Below are 13,934 nucleotides of genomic sequence, written 5' to 3'. Positions count from 1 at the left end.
GGGCTAGGGTTAGGGTTAGGGGACGGGGACGGTTTAGGGTCCAGGTGAGGGTCCGACAACGCTTTAGGGGGAGCGTGCGTGTGAGGGCGCGGGTTAGTGTGAGCCTACGGGTTAGGATTAGGGGAAGGGTGAGGGTCAGGCTTCGGGGAAGGGTTAGGGTTAGGGTTCGGGCTAGGGTTAGGGTTAGGGGACGGGGACGGTTTAGGGTCCAGGTGAGGGTCTGACAACGCTTTAGGGGGAGCGTGCGTGTGAGGGCGCGAGTTAGTGTGAGCGTACGGGTTAGGATTAGGGGACGGGTGAGGGTCAGGCTTCGGGGAAGGGTTAGGGTTAGGGTTCGGGCTAGGGTTAGGGTTAGGGGACGGGGACGGTTTAGGGTCCAGGTGAGGGTCCGACAACGCTTTAGGGGTAGCGTGCGTGTAAGGGCGCGGGTTAGTGTGAGCCTACGGGTTAGGATTAGGGGACGGGTGAGGGTCAGGCTTCGGGGAAGGGTTAGGGTTAGGGTTCGGGCTAGGGTTAGGGTTAGGGGATGGGGACGGTTTAGGATCCAGCTGAGGGTCCGACAACGCTTTAGGGGGAGCGTGTATGTGAGGGCGCGGGTTAGTGTTAGCGTACGGGTTAGGATTAGGGGACGGGTGAGGGTCAGTCTTCGGGGAAGGGTTAGGGTTAGGGTTCGGGCTAGGGTTAGGGTTAGGGGACGGGGACGGTTTAGGGTCGAGGTGAGGGTCCGACAACGCTTTAGGGGGAGCGTGCGTGTGAGGGCGCGGGTTAGTGTGAGCCTACGGGTTAGGATTAGGGGACGGGTGAGGGTCAGGCTTCGGGGAAGGGTTAGGGTTAGGGTTCGGGCTAGGGTTAGGGTTAGGGGACGGGGACGGTTTAGGGTCCAGGTGAGGGTCCGACAACGCTTTAGGGGGAGCGTGCGTGTGAGGGCGCGGGTTAGTGTTAGCGTACTGGTTAGGATTAGGGGACGGGTGAGGGTCAGGCTTCGGGGAAGGGTTAGGGTTAGGGTTCGGGCTAGGGTTAGGGTTAGGGGACGGGGACGGTTTAGGGTCCAGGTGAGGGTCCGACAACGCTTTAGGGGGAGCGTGCGTGTGAGGGCGCGGGTTAGTGTTACCGTACGGGTTAGGATTAGGGGACGGGTGAGCGTCAGGCTTCGGGGAAGGGTTAGGGTTAGGGTTCGGGCTAGGGTTAGGGTTAGGGGATGGGGACGGTTTAGCGTCCAGGTGAGGGTCCGACAACGCTTAAGGGGGAGCGTGCATGTGAGGGCGTGGGTTAGTGTTAGTGTACGGGTTAGGATTAGGGGACGGGTGAGGATCAGGCTTCGGGGAAGGGTTAGGGTTAGGATTCGGGCTAGGGTTAGGGTTAGGGGACGGGGACGGTTTAGGGTCCAGGTGAGGGTCTGACAACGCTTTAGGAGGAGCGTGCGTGTGAGGGCGCGGGTTAGTGTGAGCCTAAGGGTTAGGATTAGGGGACGGGTGAGGGTCAGGCTTAGTTGAAGGGTTAGGGTTAGGGTTCGGGCTAGGGTTAGGGTTAGGGTACGGGGACGGTTTAGGGTCCAGGTGAGGGTCCGACAACGCTTTCGGGGGAGCGTGCGTGTGAGGGCGCGGGTTAGTGTGAGCCTACGGGTTAGGATTAGGGGACGGGTGAGTGTCAGGCTTCGGGGAAGTGTTAGGGTTAGGGTTCGGGCTAAGGTTAGGTTTAGGGGACGGGGACGGTTTAGGGTCCAGGTGAGGGTCCGACAACGCTTTAGTGGGAGCATGCGTGTGAGGGCCCGGGTTAGTGTTAGCGTGCGGGTTAGGATTAGGGGACGGGTGAGGGTCAGGCTTCGGGGAAGGGTTAGGAATAGGGTTCGGGCTAGGGTTAGTTTTAGGGGACGGGGACGGTTTAGGGTCCAGGTGAGGGTCTGACAACGCTTTAGGGGGAGCGTGCGTGTGAGGGCGCGGGTTAGTGTGAGCCTACGGGTTAGGATTAGGGGACGGGTGAGGGTCAGGCTTCGGGGAAGTGTTAGGGTTAGGGTTCGGGCTAGGGTTAGGGTTAGGGGACGGGGACGGTTTAGGGTCCAGGTGAGGGTCCGACAACGCTTTAGGGGGAGCGTGCGTGTGAGGGCGCGGGTTAGTGTTAGCGTACGGGTTAGGATTAGGGGACGGGTGAGGGTCAGGCTTCGGGGAAGGGTTAGGGTTAGGGTTCGGGCTAGGGTTAGGGTTAGGGGACGGGGACGGTTTAGGGTCCAGGTGAGGGTCCGACAACGCTTTAGGGGGAGCGTGTGTGTGAGGGCGCGGGTTAGTGTTAGCGTACGGCTTAGGATTAGGGGACGGGTGAGGGTCATGCTTCGGGGAAGGGTTAGGGTTAGGGTTCGGGCTAGCGTTAGGGTTAGGGGACGGGGACGGTTTAGGGTCCAGGTGAGGGTCCGACAACGCTTTAGGGGGAGCGTGCGTGTGAGGGCGCGGGTTAGTGTTACTGTACGGATTAGGATTAGGGGACGGGTGAGGGTCAGGCTTCGGGGAAGGGTTAGGGTTAGGGTTCGGGCTAGGGTTAGGGTTAGGGGACGGGGACGGCTTAGGGTCCAGGTGAGGGTCCGACAACGCTTTAGGGGGAGCGTGCGTGTGATGGCGCCGGTTAGTGTGAGCCTACGGGTTAGGATTAGGGGACGGGTGAGGGTCAGGCTTCGGGGAAGTGTTAGGGTTAGGGTTCGGGCTAGGGTTAGGGTTAGGGGACGGGGACGGTTTAGGGTCCAGGTGAGGGTCTGACAACGCTTTAGGGGGAGCGTGCGTGTGAGGGCGCGAGTTAGTGTGAGCGTACGGGTTAGGATTAGGGGACGGGTGAGAGTCAGGCTTCCGGGAAGGGTTAGGGTTAGGGTTCGGGCTAGGGTTAGGGTTAGGGGACGGGGACGGTTTAGGGTCCAGGTGAGGGTCCGACAACGCTTTAGGGGTGGCGTGCGTGTAAGGGCGTTGGTTAGTGTGAGCCTACGGGTTAGGATTAGGGGACGGGTGAGGGTCAGGCTTCGGGGAAGGGTTAGGGTTAGGGTTCGGGCTAGGGTTAGGGTTAGGGGACGGGGACGGTTTAGGGTCCAGGTGAGGGTCCGACAACGCTTTAGGGGGAGCATGCGTGTGAGGGCCCGGGTTAGTTTTAGCGTGCGGGTTAGGATTAGGGGACGGGTGAGGGTCAGGCTTCGGGGAAGGGTTAGGGTTAGGGTTCGGGCTAGGGTTAGGGTTAGGGGACGGGGACGGCTTAGGGTCCAATTGAGGGTCCGAAAACGCTTTAGGGGGAGCGTGCGTGTGAGGGCGTGGGTTAGTGTTAGCGTACGGGTTAGGATTAGGGGACGGGTGAGGGTCAGGCTTCGGGGAAGGGTTAGGGTTAGGGTTCGGGCTAGGGTTAGGGTTAGGGGACGGGGACGGTTTAGGGTCGAGGTGAGGGTCCGACAACGCTTTAGGGGGAGCGTGCGTGTGAGGGCGCGGTTAGTATGAGCCTACGGGTTAGGATTAGGGGACGGGTGAGGGTCAGGCTTCGGGGAAGGGTTAGGGTTAGGGTTCGGGCTAGGGTTAGGGTTAGGGGACGGGGACGGTTTAGGGTCCAGGTGAGGGTCCGACAACGCTTTAGTGGGAGCGTGCGTGTGAGGGCGCGGGTTAGTGTTAGCGTACGGGTTAGGATTAGGGGTCGGGTGAGGGTCAGGCTTCGGGGAAGGGTTAGGGTTAGGGTTCGGGCTAGGGTTAGGGTTAGGGGACGGGGACCGTTTAGGGTCCAGGTGAGGGTCCGACAACGCTTTAGGGGGATCGTGCGTGTGAGGGCGCGGGTTAGTGTGAGCCTACGGGTTAGGATTAGGAGACGGGTGAGGGTCAGGCTTCGGGGAAGTGTTAGGGTTTGGGTTCGGGCTAGGTTTAGGGTTAGGGGACGGGAACGGTTTAGGGTCCAGGTGAGGGTCCGACAACGCTTTAGGGGGAGCGTGCGTGTGAGGGCGCGGGTTAGTGTTACCGTACGGGTTAGGATTAGGGGACGGGTGAGCGTCAGGCTTCGGGGAAGGGTTAGGGTTAGGGTTTGGGCTAGGGTTAGTGTTAGGGGACAGGGACGGTTTAGGGTCCAGGTGAGGGTCTGACAACGCTTTAGGGGGAGCGTGCGTGTGAGGGCGCGGGTTAGTGTTTGCGTACGGATTAGGATTAGGGGACGGGTGAGGGTCATGCTTCGTGGAAGGGTTAGGGTTAGGGTTCGGGCTAGGGTTAGGGTTAGGGGACGGGGACGGTTTAGGGTCCAGGTGAGGGTCCGACAACGCTTTAGGGGGATCGTGCGTGTGAGGGCGCGGGTTAGTGTGAGCTTACGGGTTAGGATTAGGTGACGGGTGAGGGTCAGGCTTCGGGGAAGGGTTAGGGTTAGGGTTCGGGCTAGGGTTAGGGTTAGGGGACGGGGACGGTTTAGGGTCCAGGTGAGGGTCCGACAACGCTTTAGGGGGAGCGTGCGTGTGAGGGCGCGTGTTAGTGTGAGCGTACGGGTTAGGATTAGGGGACGGGTGAGCGTCAGGCTTCGGGGAAGGGTTAGGGTTAGGGTTCGGGCTAGCGTTAGGGTTATGGGACGGGGACGGTTTAGGGTCCAGGTGAGGGTCCGACAACGCTTTAGGGGGAGCGTGCGTGTGAGGGCGCGGGTTAGTGTGACCCTACGGGTTAGGATTAGGGGACGGGTGAGGGTCAGGCTTCGGGGAAGGGTTAGGGTTAGGGTTCGGGCTAGGTTTAGGGTTAGGGGACGGGGACGGTTTAGGGTCCAGGTGAGGGTCCGACAATGCTTTAGGGGGATCGTGCGTGTAAGGGCGCGGGTTAGTGTGAGCCTACGGGTTAGGATTAGGGGACGGGTGAGTGTCAGGCTTCGGGGAAGGGTTAGGGTTAGGGTTCGGGCTAGGGTTAGGGTTAGGGGACGGGGACGGTTTAGGATCCAGCTGAGGGTCCGACAACGCTTTAGGGGGAGCGTGCGTGTGAGGGCGCGGGTTAGTGTTAGCGTACGGGTTAGGATTAGGGGACGGGTGAGGGTCAGGCTTCGGGGAAGTGTTAGGGTAAGGGTTCGGGCTAGGGCTAGGGTTAGGGGACGGGGACGGTTTAGGGTCGAGGTGAGGGTCCGACAACGCTTTAGGGGGAGCGTGCGTGTGAAGGCGCGGGTTAGTGTGAGCCTACGGGTTAGGATTAGGGGACGGGTGAGTGTCAGGCTTTGGGGAAGGGTTAGGGTTAAGGTTCAGGCTAGGGTTAGGGTTAGGGGACGGGGACGGTTTAGGGTCCAGGTGAGGGTCCGACAACGCTTTAGGTGGAGCGTGCGTGTGAGGGCGAGGGTTAGTGTTAGCGTACGGGTTAGGATTAGGGGACGGGTGAGGGTCATGATTCGGGGAAGGGTTAGGGTTAGGGTTCGGGCTAGGGTTATGGTTAGGGGATGGGGACGGTTTAGGGTCCAGGTGAGGGTCCGACAACGCTTTAGGGGGATCGTGCGTGTGAGGGCGCGGGTTAGTGTGAGCCTACGGGTTAGGATTAGGTGACGGGTGAGGGTCATGCTTCGGGGAAGGGTTAGGGTTAGGGTTCGGGCTAGGGTTAGGGTTAGGGGACGGGGACGGTTTAGGGTCCAGGAGAGGGTCCGACAACTCTTTAGGGGGAGCGTGCGTGTGAGGGCGCGGGTTAGTGTTACCGTACGGGTTAGGATTAGGGGACGGGTGAGCGTCAGGCTTCGGGGAAGGGTTAGGGTTAGGGTTCGGGCTAGGGTTAGGGTTAGGGGACGGGGACGTTTTAGGGTCCAGGTGAGGGTCCGACAACGCTTTAGGGGGAGCGTGCGTATGAGGGCGTGGGTTAGTGTTAGCGTACGGCTTAGGATTAGGGGACGGGTGAGGGTCATGCTTCGGGGAAGGGTTAGGGTTAGTGTTCGGGCTAGGGTTAGGGTTAGGGTACGGGGACGGTTTAGGGTCCAGGTGAGGGTCCGACAACGCTTTAAGGGGATTGTGCGTGTGAGGGCGCGGGTTAGTGTGAGCCTACGGGTTAGGATTAGGTGACGGGTGAGGGTCAGTCTTCGGGGAAGAGTTAGGGTTAGGGTTCGGGCTAGGGTTAGGGTTAGGGGATGGGGACGGTTTAGGGTCCAGGTGAGGGTCCGACAACGTTTTACAGGGAGCGTGCGTGTGAGGGCGCGGGTTAGTGTTACTGTACGGATTAGGATTAGGGGACGGGTCAGCGTCAGGCTTCGGGGAAGGGTTAGGGTTAGGGTTCGGGCTAGGGTTAGGGTTAGGGTACGGGGACGGTTTAGGGTCCAGGTGAGGGTCCGACAACGCTTTAAGGGGAGCGTGCGTGTGAGGGCGCGGGTTAGTGTGAGCCTACGGGTTAGGATTAGGGGACGGGTGAGGGTCAGGCTTCGGGGAAGTGTTAGGGTTAGGGTTCGGGCTAGGGTTAGGGTTAGGGGACGGGGACGGTTTAGGGTCCAGGTGAGGGTCCGACAACGCTTTAGGGGGAGCGTGCGTGTGAGGGCGCGGGTTAGTGTTAGCGTACGGGTTAGGATTAGGGGACGGGTGAGGGTCAGGCTTCGGGGAAGGGTTAGGGTTAGGGTTCGGGCTAGGGTTAGGGTTAGGGGACGGGGACGGTTTAGGGTCCAGGTGAGGGTCCGACAACGCTTAAGGGGGAGCGTGTGTGTGAGGGCGCGGGTTAGTGTTAGCGTACGGCTTAGGATTAGGGGACGGGTGAGGGTCATGCTTCGGGGAAGGGTTAGGGTTAGGGTTCGGGCTAGGGTTAGTGTTAGGGGACGGGGACGGTTTAGGGTCCAGGTGAGGGTCTGACAACGCTTTAGGGGGAGCGTGCGTGTGAGGGCGCGAGTTAGTGTGAGCGTACGGGTTAGGATTAGGGGACGGGTGAGGGTCAGGCTTCGGGGAAGGGTTAGGGTTAGGGTTCGGGCTAGGGTTAGGGTTAGGGGACGGGGACGGTTTAGGGTCCTGTTGAGGGTCCGACAACGCTTTAGGGGGAGCATGCGTGTAAGGGCGCGGGTTAGTGTGAGCCTACGGGTTAGGATTAGGGGACGGGTGAGGGTCAGGCTTCGGGGAAGGGTTAGGGTTAGGGTTCGGGCTAGGGTTAGTGTTAGGGGACGGGGACGGTTTAGGATCCAGCTGAGGGTCCGACAACACTTTAGGGGGAGCGTGCATGTGAGGGCGTGGGTTAGTGTTAGCGTACGGGTTAGGATTAGGGGACGGGTGAGGGTCAGGCTTCGGGGAAGGGTTAGGGTTAGGGTTCGGGCTAGGGTTAGGGTTAGGGGACGGGGACGGTTTAGGGTCGAGGTGAGGGTCCGACAACGCTTTAGGGGGAGCGTGCGTGTGAGGGCGCGGTTAGTATGAGCCTACGGGTTAGGATTAGGGGACGGGTGAGGGTCAGGCTTCGGGGAAGGGTTAGGGTTAGGGTTCGGGCTAGGGTTAGGGTTAGGGGACGGGGACGGTTTAGGGTCCAGGTGAGGGTCCGACAACGCTTTAGGGGGAGCGTGTGTGTGAGGGCGCGGCTTAGTGTTAGCGTACGGCTTAGGATTAGGGGACGGGTGAGGGTCATGCTTCGGGGAAGGGTTAGGGTTAGGGTTCGGGCTAGGGTTAGTGTTAGGGGACGGGGACGGTTTAGGGTCCAGGTGAGGGTCTGACAACGCTTTAGGGGGAGCGTGCGTGTGAGGGCGCGAGTTAGTGTGAGCGTACGGGTTAGGATTAGGGGACGGGTGAGGGTCAGGCTTCGGGGAAGTGTTATGGTTAGGGTTCGGGCTAGGGTTAGGGTTAGGGGACGGGGACGGTTTAGGGTCCTGTTGAGGGTCCGACAACGCTTTAGGGGGAGCGTGCGTGTAAGGGCGCGGGTTAGTGTGAGCCTACGGGTTAGGATTAGGGGACGGGTGAGGGTCAGGCTTCGGGGAAGGGTTAGGGTTAGGGTTCGGGCTAGGGTTAGGGTTAGGGGACGGGGACGGTTTAGGATCCAGCTGAGGGTCCGACAACACTTTAGGGGGAGCGTGCATGTGAGGGCGTGGGTTAGTGTTAGCGTACGGGTTAGGATTAGGGGACGGGTGAGGGTCAGGCTTCGGGGAAGGGTTAGGGTTAGGGTTCGGGCTAGGGTTAGGGTTAGGGGACGGGGACGGTTTAGGGTCGAGGTGAGGGTCCGACAACGCTTTAGGGGGAGCGTGCGTGTGAGGGCGCGGTTAGTATGAGCCTACGGGTTAGGATTAGGGGACGGGTGAGGGTCAGGCTTCGGGGAAGGGTTAGGGTTAGGGTTCGGGCTAGGGTTAGGGTTAGGGGACGGGGACGGTTTAGGGTCCAGGTGAGGGTCCGACAACGCTTTAGGGGGAGCGTGTGTGTGAGGGCGCGGCTTAGTGTTAGCGTACGGCTTAGGATTAGGGGACGGGTGAGGGTCAGGCTTCGGGGAAGGGTTAGGGTTAGGGTTCGGGCTAGGGTTAGTGTTAGGGGACGGGGACGGTTTAGGGTCCAGGTGAGGGTCTGACAACGCTTTAGGGGGAGCGTGCGTGTGAGGGCGCGAGTTAGTGTGAGCGTACGGGTTAGGATTAGGGGACGGGTGAGGGTCAGGCTTCGGGGAAGTGTTATGGTTAGGGTTCGGGCTAGGGTTAGGGTTAGGGGACGGGGACGGTTTAGGGTCCTGTTGAGGGTCCGACAACGCTTTAGGGGGAGCGTGCGTGTAAGGGCGCGGGTTAGTGTGAGCCTACGGGTTAGGATTAGGGGACGGGTGAGGGTCAGGCTTCGGGGAAGGGTTAGGGTTAGGGTTCGGGCTAGGGTTAGGGTTAGGGGACGGGGACGGTTTAGGATCCAGCTGAGGGTCCGACAACACTTTAGGGGGAGCGTGCATGTGAGGGCGTGGGTTAGTGTTAGCGTACGGGTTAGGATTAGGGGACGGGTGAGGGTCAGGCTTCGGGGAAGGGTTAGGGTTAGGGTTCGGGCTAGGGTTAGGGTTAGGGGACGGGGACGGTTTAGGGTCGAGGTGAGGGTCCGACAACGCTTTAGGGGGAGCGTGCGTGTGAGGGCGCGGTTAGTATGAGCCTACGGGTTAGGATTAGGGGACGGGTGAGGGTCAGGCTTCGGGGAAGGGTTAGGGTTAGGGTTCGGGCTAGGGTTAGGGTTAGGGGACGGGGACGGTTTAGGGTCCAGGTGAGGGTCCGACAACGCTTTAGGGGGAGCGTGCGTGTGAGGGCGCAGGTTAGTGTTAGCGTACGGGTTAGGATTAGGGGACGGGTGAGGGTCAGGCTTCGGGGAAGTGTTAGGGTTTGGGTTCGGGCTAGGTTTAGGGTTAGGGGACGGGAACGGTTTAGGGTCCAGGTGAGGGTCCGACAACGCTTTAGGGGGAGCGTGCGTGTGAGGGCGCGGGTTAGTGTTACCGTACGGGTTAGGATTAGGGGACGGGTGAGCGTCAGGCTTCGGGGAAGGGTTAGGGTTAGGGTTTGGGCTAGGGTTAGTGTTAGGGGACAGGGACGGTTTAGGGTCCAGGTGAGGGTCCGACAACGCTTTAGGGGGAGCGTGCGTGTGAGGGCGCGGGTTAGTGTTAGCGTACGGATTAGGATTAGGGGACGGGTGAGGGTCATGCTTCGGGGAAGGATTAGGGTTAGGGTTCGGGCTAGGGTTAGGGTTAGGGGACGGGGACGGTTTAGGGTCCAGGTGAGGGTCCGACAACGCTTTAGGGGGATCGTGCGTGTGAGGGCGCGGGTTAGTGTGAGCTTACGGGTTAGGATTAGGTGACGGGTGAGGGTCAGGCTTCGGGGAAGGGTTAGGGTTAGGGTTCGGGCTAGGGTTAGGGTTAGGGGACGGGGACGGTTTAGGGTCCAGGTGAGGGTCCGACAACGCTTTAGGGGGAGCGCGCGTGTGAGGGCGCGGGTTAGTGTTACCGTACGGGTTAGGATTAGGGGACGGGTGAGCGTCAGGCTTCGGGGAAGGGTTAGGGTTAGGGTTCGGGCTAGGGTTAGGGTTAGGGGACGGGGACGGTTTAGGGTCCTGCTGAGGGTCCGACAATGCTTTAGGGGGATCGTGCGTGTAAGGGCGCGGGTTAGTGTGAGCCTACGGGTTAGGATTAGGGGACGGGTGAGTGTCAGGCTTCGGGGAAGGGTTAGGGTTAGGGTTCGGGCTAGGGTTAGGGTTAGGGGACGGGGACGGTTTAGGATCCAGCTGAGGGTCCGACAACGCTTTAGGGGGAGCGTGCGTGTGAGGGCGCGGGTTAGTGTTAGCGTACGGGTTAGGATTAGGGGACGGGTGAGGGTCAGGCTTCGGGGAAGGGTTAGGGTAAGGGTTCGGGCTAGGGCTAGGGTTAGGGGACGGGGACGGTTTAGGGTCGAGGTGAGGGTCCGACAACGCTTTAGGGGGAGCGTGCGTGTGAAGGCGCGGGTTAGTGTGAGCCTACGGGTTAGGATTAGGGGACGGGTGAGGGTCAGGCTTCGGGGAAGGGTTAGGGTTAGGGTTCGGGCTAGGGTTAGGGTTAGGGGACGGGGACGGTTTAGGGTCCAGGTGAGGGTCCGACAACGCTTTAGGTGGAGCGTGCGTGTGAGGGCGCGGGTTAGTGTTAGCGTACGGGTTAGGATTAGGGGACGGGTGAGGGTCATGATTCGGGGAAGGGTTAGGGTTAGGGTTCGGGCTAGGGTTAGGGTTAGGGGATGGGGACGGTTTAGGGTCCAGGTGAGGGTCCGACAACGCTTTAGGGGGATCGTGCGTGTGAGGGCGCGGGTTAGTGTGAGCCTACGGGTTAGGATTAGGTGACGGGTGAGGGTCATGCTTCGGGGAAGGGTTAGGGTTAGGGTTCGGGCTAGGGTTAGGGTTAGGGGACGGGGACGGTTTAGGGTCCAGGAGAGGGTCCGACAACTCTTTAGGGGGAGCGTGCGTGTGAGGGCGCGGGTTAGTGTTACCGTACGGGTTAGGATTAGGGGACGGGTGAGCGTCAGGCTTCGGGGAAGGGTTAGGGTTAGGGTTCGAGCTAGGGTTAGGGTTAGGGGACGGGGACGTTTTAGGGTCCAGGTGAGGGTCCGACAACGCTTTAGGGGGAGCGTGCGTATGAGGGCGTGGGTTAGTGTTAGCGTACGGCTTAGGATTAGGGGACGGGTGAGGGTCATGCTTCGTGGAAGGGTTAGGGTTAGTGTTCGGGCTAGGGTTAGGGTTAGGGTACGGGGACGGTTTAGGGTCCAGGTGAGGGTCCGACAACGCTTTAGGGGGATCGTGCGTGTGAGGGCGCGGGTTAGTGTGAGCCTACGGGTTAGGATTAGGTGACGGGTGAGGGTCAGTCTTCGGGGAAGGGTTAGGGTTAGGGTTCGGGCTAGGGTTAGGGTTAGGGGACGGGGACGGTTTAGGGTCCAGGTGAGGGTCCGACAACGTTTTAGGGGGAGCGTGCGTGTGAGGGCGCGGGTTAGTGTTACTGTACGGATTAGGATTAGGGGACGGGTCAGCGTCAGGCTTCGGGGAAGGTTTAGGGTTAGGGTTCGGGCTAGGGTTAGGGTTAGGGGACGGGGACGGCTTAGGGTCCAATTGAGGGTCCGACAACGCTTTAGGGGGAGCGTGCGTGTGAGGGCGCGGGTTAGTGTTAGCGTACGGGTTAGGATTAGGGGACGGGTGAGGGTCATGCTTCGGGGAAGTGTTAGGGTTAGGGTTCGGGCTAGGGTTAGGATTAGGGTACGGGGACGGTTTAGGGTCCAGGTGAGGTTCCGACAATGCTTTAGGGGGAGAGTGCGTGTGAGGGCGCGGGTTAGTGTGAGCCTACGGGTTAGGATTAGGGGACGGGTGAGGGTCAGGCTTCGGGGAAGGGTTAGGGTTAGGGTTCGGGATAGGGTTAGGGTTAGGGGACGGGGACGGTTTAGGGTCCAGGTGAGGGTCCGACAACGCTTTAGGGGGAGCGTGCGTGTGAGGGCGCGGGTTAGTGTGAGCCTACGGGTTAGGATTAGGGGAAGGGTGAGGGTCAGGCTTCGGGGAAGGGTTAGGGTTAGGGTTCGGGCTAGGGTTAGGGTTAGGGGACGGGGACGGTTTAGGGTCCAGGTGAGGGTCTGACAACGCTTTAGGGGGAGCGTGCGTGTGAGGGCGCGAGTTAGTGTGAGCGTACGGGTTAGGATTAGGGGACGGGTGAGGGTCAGGCTTCGGGGAAGGGTTAGGGTTAGGGTTCGGGCTAGGGTTAGGGTTAGGGGACGGGGACGGTTTAGGGTCCAGGTGAGGGTCCGACAACGCTTTAGGGGTAGCGTGCGTGTAAGGGCGCGGGTTAGTGTGAGCCTACGGGTTAGGATTAGGGGACGGGTGAGGGTCAGGCTTCGGGGAAGGGTTAGGGTTAGGGTTCGGGCTAGGGTTAGGGTTAGGGGATGGGGACGGTTTAGGATCCAGCTGAGGGTCCGACAACGCTTTAGGGGGAGCGTGCATGTGAGGGCGCGGGTTAGTGTTAGCGTACGGGTTAGGATTAGGGGACGGGTGAGGGTCAGTCTTCGGGGAAGGGTTAGGGTTAGGGTTCGGGCTAGGGTTAGGGTTAGGGGACGGGGTCGGTTTAGGGTCGAGGTGAGGGTCCGACAACGCTTTAGGGGGAGCGTGCGTGTGAGGGCGCGGGTTAGTGTGAGCCTACGGGTTAGGATTAGGGGACGGGTGAGGGTCAGGCTTCGGGGAAGGGTTAGGGTTAGGGTTCGGGCTAGGGTTAGTGTTAGGGGACGGGGACGGTTTAGGGTCCAGGTGAGGGTCCGACAACGCTTTAGGGGGAGCGTGCGTGTGAGGGCGCGGGTTAGTGTTAGCGTACTGGTTAGGATTAGGGGACGGGTGAGGGTCAGGCTTCGGGGAAGGGTTAGGGTTAGGGTTCGGGCTAGGGTTAGGGTTAGGGGACGGGGACGGTTTAGGGTCCAGGTGAGGGTCCGACAACGCTTTAGGGGGAGCGTGCGTGTGAGGGCGCGGGTTAGTGTTACCGTACGGGTTAGGATTAGGGGACGGGTGAGCGTCAGGCTTCGGGGAAGGGTTAGGGTTAGGGTTCGGGCTAGGGTTAGGGTTAGGGGAGGGGGACGGTTTAGCGTCCAGGTGAGGGTCCGACAACGCTTAAGGGGGAGCGTGCATGTGAGGGCGTGGGTTAGTGTTAGTGTACGGGTTAGGATTAGGGGACGGGTGAGGATCAGGCTTCGGGGAAGGGTTAGGGTTAGGATTCGGGCTAGGGTTAGGGTTAGGGGACGGGGACGGTTTAGGGTCCAGGTGAGGGTCTGACAACGCTTTAGGAGGAGCGTGCGTGTGAGGGCGCGGGTTAGTGTGAGCCTAAGGGTTAGGATTAGGGGACGGGTGAGGGTCAGGCTTAGTTGAAGGGTTAGGGTTAGGGTTCGGGCTAGGGTTAGGGTTAGGGTACGGGGACGGTTTAGGGTCCAGGTGAGGGTCCGACAACGCTTTAGGGGGAGCGTGCGTGTGAGGGCGCGGGTTAGTGTGAGCCTACGGGTTAGGATTAGGGGACGGGTGAGTGTCAGGCTTCGGGGAAGTGTTAGGGTTAGGGTTCTGGCTAAGGTTAGGTTTAGGGGACGGGGACGGTTTAGGGTCCAGGTGAGGGTCCGACAACGCTTTAGTGGGAGCATGCGTGTGAGGGCCCGGGTTAGTGTTAGCGTGCGGGTTAGGATTAGGGGACGGGTGAGGGTCAGGCTTCGGGGAAGGGTTAGGAATAGGGTTCGGGCTAGGGTTAGTTTTAGGGGACGGGGACGGTTTAGGGTCCAGGTGAGGGTCTGACAACTCTTTAGGGGGAGCGTGCGTGTGAGGGCGCGGGTTAGTGTGAGCCTACGGGTTAGGATTAGGGGACGGGTGAGGGTCAGGCTTCGGGGAAGTGTTAGGGTTAGGGTTCGGGCTAGGGTTAGGGTTAGGGGACGGGGACGGTTTAGGGTCCAGGTGAGGGTCCGACAACGCTTTAGGGGGAGCGTGCGTGTGAGGTCGCGGGTTAGTGTTAGCGTACGGGTTAGGATTAGGGGACGGGTGAGGGTCAGGCTTCGGGGAAGGGTTAGGGTTA

The sequence above is a fragment of the Lagenorhynchus albirostris genome, chromosome 5 (genome assembly GCF_949774975.1).
Source record: "Lagenorhynchus albirostris chromosome 5, mLagAlb1.1, whole genome shotgun sequence".
Classification (NCBI taxonomy): domain Eukaryota; kingdom Metazoa; phylum Chordata; class Mammalia; order Artiodactyla; family Delphinidae; genus Lagenorhynchus; species Lagenorhynchus albirostris.
Note: the sequence above shows the minus strand (reverse complement) of the source record.